Here is an 8,489-nt window from a genome sequence, read left to right as displayed (position 1 = left end):
GGATTCCATGTCCCCAACCTCCCTCGGGATGTGTGAAAAGTTCTTCCGGAGGTGGGAGTTAAAGACCTCCCGGACAGGGTCCTCCGCCAGACGTTCCCAGTTCACCCTCACTACACGTTTGGGCTTGCCGGGTCTTTCCAACTGGTTCCCCTGTCATCTGATCCAACTCACCACCAGGTGGTGATCAGTTGACAGCTCTGCTCCTCTCTTCACCCGAGTGTCCAAGACATACGGCCGCAAATCAAATTACAAATTCAATCATTGATCTCCGGCCTAAGGTGTTCTGGTACCAGGTACACTTATCAGCCACCTTATGTTCGAACATGGTGTTTGTTATGGCCAAACCGTGGCAAGCACAGAAGTCCAATAACGAGACGCCATTCGGGTTCAGATCGGGCAAGCCGTTCCTCCCAATCACCCCCCGCCAGGTTTCTCCGTCATTGCCCATGTGAGCGTTGAAGTCCCCCAGGAGAACTATGGAGTCGGTAGGCGGCGCGCTTTCCAGGACCCCTCCCACCGACTCCAAGAAGGCCGGATACTCTGAACTGTTGTTTGGTGCATAAGCACAAACCACAGTCAGAGCCTTGCTCCCCGCAACCCGTAGGCGCATGGAGGCGACCCTCTCGTTCTCCGGGGAGAACTCCAACACAGCGGCGCTCAGCCGGGAGCTCGTGAGTATCCCAACTCCCACCCGGTGCCTCTCACCCTGGGCAACTCCGGAAAAGGACAAAGTCCAACCCCTCTCCAGGAGCTTGGTTCCAGAGCCAGCACTGTGTGTGGAGGTGAGTCCAACTATATCTACCTGGTATCGCTCCACCTCCTGCACCAGCTCTGGCTCTTTCCCCGCTAGCGAGGTGACGTTCCACGTCCCTAGAGCTAGTCTATGCTGCCGGCGATCGGCTCGCCCAGGCCTCCCGCCTGACCCACCGCCCGGTCTGCATTGCACCCGACCCTGATGCTTGTCCCTGAGGGTGGTGGGTCCACAGGGTGGCTGCTCCATGCTGTTTATTTGGGCTGAGCCCGACCGGGCCCCATGGGCGAAGGCCCGGCCGCCAGACGCTCGCCGACGAGCTCCCCTCCTGGGTCTGGCTCCGGGAGGGTGCCCAGGTTTCCCTGGTCCGGGCGAGGTGGCTGAAGTCCGTGGGCTGCTTATCATTAGGGTCGTTTTGAACCGCTCTTAGTCTGGGCTCTCCCCCGAGACCTGTTTGCCTTGGGAGACCCTACCAGGGGCTAATGCCCCAGACAACATAGCTCCCAGGATCACTGAGCCACTCAAACTCCTCCACCACGTTAAGGTGGCGATTCGCGGAGGAGCTATGGTTTCGATATTATCATTAATCTTACTTAATTGACCATCACTCTTTTCCTTAAACCTCTTCCAGTCCTTTCCCCCCCTGTCTACTTCTGTTACTGATGCATGAATATTTATTTTACAGAATACTGGGTAATGATCACTGCTTATGGTTCCTCCAGTCACATACCAGGACAATATTATTAGAAACCAGTGCTAGGTGAAGTACAGACTCCTTTCCTGTATTGACATCAATCCTTGTTTTACTTCCATCCTTTAGGCAGACTGAATTCCTTTCATCTAATACTGTAGTTCCTCTGTGGCTTGACCATTGCATCAGTTATTGCACTCCCTCATAATGTGTTATGTTCGTTGAAGTCCCCACACCATACTGTGCTTGCCCTATCTTGCCTTTCTATTTCTTCCAATTTGTTAATTCTATTCTCAAACATGGATTATAATAATTCATCACCACCAAATACTTTCTTTCAACCCACACTCCCACTACCGAATACTCCATTTCTTTCCCTTGTTATACAAAAGTAACATAATCCTCTCCTTTTTCTTCTTTCCTATCTCGCCTATTTGCTACATATTACAAAGTCCAAATTTGGTTTGAACCATTATTTTTCAGGTTCAGAACATCTGGTTTCTCCCTCCTGCAATCTATACATTCATTAAACTCTCTTTCTTTAGATTCAGGGTTACTTCTCATCTCATCTGCTGAAGAAAGTTGCCTTGCCTAAAAATAAAAGGTGTGCAACTACCCATATATATTTTAATAATTGGTGCAATGTTAAAACCGGGGCATTGTGAGTTGCACAAATGTTTAAGTCAAGTCATGTCAATTCTACTTCTATAGCACCATCAAAACACATCAAATGGAATATCATACTTGACTATTGGAGTGTGTGGAGACAGCCTAGCACGTTTTTCCTGAAATTTAGCAAACTAAAATGAATATGTTTTATAAGAAATTGTCAGATGCCTGTTCAAAGCATGCCTGTTCAGAAAGGGTTGAGCAAACAGGCACACTGTGTCCAGAGAACGTGGACCCTCTGTCATGTACACCAGAAAGAAATCTGAAATGTGAATACAATCAACAACAAGGAAGACAAATCAAACGTTATGTTGCATAATGCAAACGACAAACACAAATAAAACATCATGTGACTAGATACTGTAAATGACAAGCCAAACATCTTAGTAAGTTGGCCAATTGTTGTTCATACTAACTGATTACACCATTTGTGATCTGGCAAACAACCAACACACTCTTGCCAGGTCTTGCACCTGGAATCTTCCACCCAATGGACGGATGTGTTACTATTACACCACAAGAGTTGGTTTTTATTGTTTTTTAGAACACAAATGCTACAATAAAACACTTAATTATATTACCCTAAACAACATACAGAAGTATTTACACATGATGTTAAAAGACTTCATGTAACAGGGTGAGTGCAGGGGGCAGCGAGATGATTTAAGACTGTCTCAGACATTTTCATGTCACAGTTTAACAAAATGTAAGAACTTTGCAATCAAAAAATCAGCACTTAATGAGAAAATACAGTAACATTTGAACTCCAGGAGGATTAGTTGAGTCCAGGGTTTTTCTGCCAATGCTCCCGTTTATGCGGACTGTAAATCTTTACCAGCAGCAACAGAACTTCAGCAGGATTAGTTGAGTCCAGGATTCTTGTGTCAATGATTTACTTCCGTTCATGCGGACTGTAAATCATAAACAGCAGTAACAGAACTTCATCATAGACATAAACATAAACATGTCAGGACATCACCCTCACAGGCATTTCAGTATAATATAATAATATATACAGTATATCATATAATAATATTCAGTATAATATAAAACATATTATATATATATATATATATATAATACAATATAACAGAACATGTTTATTCATTGAGATGCCCCTATGGACCTTGTTTGTTGGGAAACCAATAGGGAGGTAAAGATCAGGAGAAGTAAACATGAAGTGTAATTAGGAATACTGACGTTAAATTAAGCTATGATGAGTTTTCACTGTTATTTTACCATCTCAATTAAATGTTGATGCCTCCATGACCAAGTTAAGCAAATTAGACTGAGGACAACTATGTAGAAGAAGATGTTCACTTTGCCTATATGGCTATCTTGACAGAGTTCTCCATGTGTACCCTGGTGTTCTCATGTTTCCTAACTTCCTCAGACAGGTGCTTCACGTCCCTCACTCCCGTAACTGTCCGTGCTGGATCTGTCCCCGTTTAAAAAGCTAAATAAATAATAAATTAGCATGACTGCATCCAGCTAGCCAAACCTTTCTGGTGTACAGCTAGAGAAGCAATATATTTTGCGCAGGTATCATATTTTATACATATTACTGTGTGCATTCCATATTTCAAAAACACAAATATTGACAATTTGTATAATGTATTATCATTATTATTTGTATTCTTTATTTTTTGTGGCTCAAGGGGGTGCGGCGCCCTCTATTGGCCAGCCGCCACTGCTCAGGAGGATTAGTTGAGTCCAGGATTCGTATGTCAATGATTTAGTACCTGTCAATCCTTTAGATTTACGTTTATCTCGTCAGCACCTCTTCGTAAAGAACATTGTTGAGAAAGCGGTGCTTCTTTTTTGTTTCTTCATCTTGAGCAAGAATGCAAAGCCTGCTTGATCTGCCAACCCTGCTTGCTGGCACGTTGAACTGACCATGCCAAAAGAAGTCTCTTGTGCAGAAGCCCACATGTAGCTACTGACCCTATTATTTTTCATGGTCATGGGAAACCAGGTATTCACCAGAAATTGCTAAAGCTGCAGAGTGAATGGGAAGACACCAACCAAAGATATTGCAATCAAGAGATGAGGCAGTATCTGATCAATCGTAAACCTTAACCCATTGCAGCTTCCACTGTGCTGGTGGAAGTTTCACAGTAGCAAGATCGTCATTCCTACTTTTAGAGTTATGCGATGGGGAGGCATGCCAGATGGGCAGAGGGTATGTAGAAACTCAGGTTGGTCACTCACATGATGACAGTCCGATTCGTCTGTGTCGACACTGCTGCAGAAATGCTCGTTGCCTTGAAATATCTTTGTCATGTACTCGTTGAACATGTCAACTTCAGAGTTGGTTGGGCACAGAATGACACGGTCACATAGCCACTTGCACTCGGCAATGTTGATCTGGATATCCTCATACACCCAACTAACGATATCCTTGAGGCTTCACCGCATAGAGTGAGCGATTCGCTAAGCTCAACAGCAAATTCACCCTCCTCTGGAATCACAGGAATCTTTCCCTCGCCATGGTCAAGCAGGAATTTGGGGAAATCTGCTTCGTTCTGTTGCTCTCCAGTGATCCTCCTTTTTTCGGTAATGTAAAAAATCTCAACATTCCTCCAGAAGTATGAGCTTTTCAAGCATCTTCCTACTATCTCAGTGCGGCTACCATGGGGCACCATGGTCAGGATTCGTCTATAGTCACCGCTGATTACCATTGTGATGCCACCAAATGGCTTTTCTGAACCCTGCAGCCTCTAATGCACATCATTAATACGAATGATGACGTGTCATTCTGATGTGTGCCGCAGTGCTGTTATCTACGCTCAAGTTGTAAGTGGAGAATAAGAGAGCACCTGGTCCTACTATGAAAGGTTGTTCCTTTAGGCAGAAGGGTAGCTGCAGTACCACTTGCAGCTGTTGCAAGGGTTACTTTGCCCTGTGCTTGGACTTAGTTGAGAATTTGGGATAATATGAGTGGTTAGGGTTAGAGAGTTGTGGTAACCACTACAGGGTGCCTCGAAACCCGCCCAGGCATTGCTTTGCATACTTCCGTGGTAACAGTCGTGGTTGGGGTGCCTTGAAATCGGCCAAGGTGGCAGCAATGTTGTTTGTTTGGCAAAAACGTACACTATTTGAATGGCAATGTCAGAGTGGCCCTATTCCTGTGAGGCTATCCGTTCGTGTTCGTTGACTCCTTGGAAATTAAGAAAAGTACGGTTGTAAAGTTATCTGGCATTCGTGTAGCATTAGCTACAGGCTAAATCCAACATCCAGCAGCCTAAGTAAACTGAGCCCGGGTCGACCTCTGCCGATGACATGTTGGACTGTAGAGCCCCGAAGTGGCGTGTTAAAAGTGCAAAAAATTGCAATACTCATGGATGAGTCGTACTCGAGATATGAAAGAAAACACAGACAGAAAAACTATATGAGATGTTAGGTGACCAATTCTCCATTTGGGCACCATAAGATGGGCTGTGATAAGATTTAATTAGTAAAAACCTAATAGTCTTTAAACAGACTTTGAACATTTTCGTGAAACCTTTATTCTATTTGTGACAACAGAAAAGGGAGAAGCAGGAGCACTTTGCGTCGTGGCTCCCCTACCGACGAGACAGATTGTTTTCTGTCTCAGTACCAAGATCGCGGCATTTATCCAGCTCCAGGCCTCCCTGTCTCCATGAGCTGGCTGGCGGATCAAGCAGCCATCTGATCCTGCTGAATATTCGCTACTTCCTGGACACATCTGCTTAATTTGCCCCCCAACTCCTGCTAGTGGCAGCAAAAGGGCCAAGAGATCAGGTCCTTCTCGAGCTCCTTGGCCAAAGAGGAGATATGCCGTCTCTGGCTAACTCCATCCAAACCATTGATGAATGCCATGAAACCCCTGGAAAATATTTCAGCTTCCACCTCATCATAGCGATATTCTCTGGCCTCTGCCAACCCTGTCCCACCGGTAGGTAGGCCAATAACCTCAAGCAGCAAATATATCTGCTCGTCTAAGTTTAAAAATCCTGCAAAGTAAAGACAGAAACTAATGTGTCTCTTCCAGCAAAAAATAATTGCTAATGGGGAATCACAGTGGTCATTCTGCAGATCCCCGGTTAAGCAGGGATTCATTGATCAGTAAGTTTCTAGAAGCCTTTAGTATCTACCATGACATATTCTGCTGCGTCTATCCAGGGGTAGACGAAAATGGTACTTATTTGACACTGATTGTCGAGCTAAGTCAGAAATATGGATGGATTATTTTCTGCCCACACCACAAATCTTTATAACTTTCTCTCACTCAACTGAACTGGTCCCAATTACTAGTTCTGATCGCAGGAGATGCTCAAGCCATTTCCAGCAGCACCTCTGAGATATTAGGTCACACCGCTCCTATTTGCCCCATATATAGTCTGTATATAAGAAGTGGACGTAGTAATCTTGACGTCACCCATTGTTATGTAGACTGCCGTTAAGAAGCCTTGAGTTCAGTGACTTCGCTGTCTCCAAATTAAGTGAGAAGTAGGGTTATTTTCTCATAGACTTCAATACAATCAGACTTATTTTGCAACCAGAGGAGTTGCCACCTGCTGATCAGTAGAGAGAATGTAAGTTTTAAGACACTTCCGCATCGGCTTCACTCGGCAGAACCGGAGGTTGCCGCCTGGCCACAAACTATTGTTTCACCCTCCAACCACCGGGGCCTTACTCTACCTCACCCACAGCCTCTCCCACCTGCCACTGATGGGCAAGGCTGACAATCATGCCAATCACCCCTAAGGTGGTCTGCCCCTCGTGCATTATCCCATCCCGGCAAGAGAACCGATGTCGTTCAGCATCTTTTGCATTCGAACTGTCCTCTCACCCTTATTCTGTGTTTGTAGACCACCTTCTCATGGGTCTTTCTTAGGGATTACGGGTTTGGATCCTCACTTCCCCAACCTTTACTTACGTGGCAATCTCCAGTCCACATTAAAAAGCCTTAAAAGGTTTCTGAGTTGTTGGAGAAAGAGATAAATAAAGAGTATGTATATTGGCCCATTTGAGTCCTCTCCATTACTAGTCTTCCGTACAAGTCCAATAGGCATAGCTATGAGAAAATATCTGTCCATCCATTCATCATCATTATGCAACTGAAAATGCCATTAAACTGATAAAACTAGCTGCAGACGTTGCATAGCTCTCCAAAGGAGACATTACCAAAGCCTTTAAAATAGTTCCAATCATTGGATTCTTTCTCTCTCTTTGTCTCTCATGCGAGTCCATAAAAAACTTGACTCATGCTATGGTCACACTTCGAGGTTAGGCATCAGGTTTGTAGCTTCATGTCACCGGCTTCCATTGAAAATGACTTGTAGCTTGCTATCGCTCGTAGTGTGAACAGTCTACAGCCATGCTGGCAGCCCTTTGAGGATGGCACAAAAGGGCTTTGAGATCGATGCTAATGTCAACATGCTAACAATTGAAATGCTAACACTCTGATGTTAACCAGGTGTAATGTTTACCATCTTAGTGTAGTGTGTTAGCATGCTAACATTTGCTTATTAGCAATAAACATAAAGTACAGCTGAGGCTGATTGGAATGTCTTTAGTTTTGCAGGTAAAATGTAAACCTGATGCTGGCACTAGCTGAAAAGTTAGGGTAAAAAACACGGCCCATCAGAGTAACATTAACTTTCAGTGATAAGCTAGCGTGGCTAGCAAATATATATGATAATTTGTGGAGTTCACAAATGTGTCTTCCTATCCACAAATACCAACCAAAATGAATTGCATTCGTCACTTTTGTGAGAAATTTCTCTACATACAGACTCCTATTATTGGTCTCACCACTTTCAGGTGAAGTGTATTTGCAGAAAAAAAAGAGTGAGAATTGCATTTGTTCTGTGTAGGACAGGATAGGAACAGTTTTCTCTGTGACTTCAAATTTATTGATATGCTTGGGAGGATATTTTCTATAAATACACATGCCACTGCACAACAATCCAAGTGTTGTGCTACAAAAATACTTTCATATCAAACTATAATCATGAAAACTATGTTCGATAGCCACAGAATGAATAAACAGTAGTGGAAAAGGACATAAATCCTTTATTTAAGTAAATCTACCAGTACCACAATGGAATACTGCACTCAGAAGTTTATGCAAGTAAAAAGTATCAAATGTAGTAAAATATCAGGGGTCCTCATGAGTGTTTTCACATTTTTATAATACTGTTGCATTAGGACTAACCTGTTTCTGTAAATGTCTCATTTCTCCACATACTGTTGGTGTCAAACCCTTCAAGGAATAGTTCAACATTTTTAAGGAACTCATCTATGTCTAACTTTTGGTCAGAGCCAGGCAAGCTGTCCCCCTGCCCCAAGTCTTAATGCTAAGCTAGGCTAAACCTGTCCTGACTCACGACCCTGTAGGCCTACCTAAAA

This window comes from Anarrhichthys ocellatus, unplaced genomic scaffold (assembly GCF_004355925.1).
Source record: "Anarrhichthys ocellatus isolate YVR2014 unplaced genomic scaffold, GSC_Weel_1.0 scaffold11, whole genome shotgun sequence".
Lineage (NCBI taxonomy): Eukaryota > Metazoa > Chordata > Actinopteri > Perciformes > Anarhichadidae > Anarrhichthys > Anarrhichthys ocellatus.
This window is presented reverse-complemented; position numbering follows the sequence as displayed.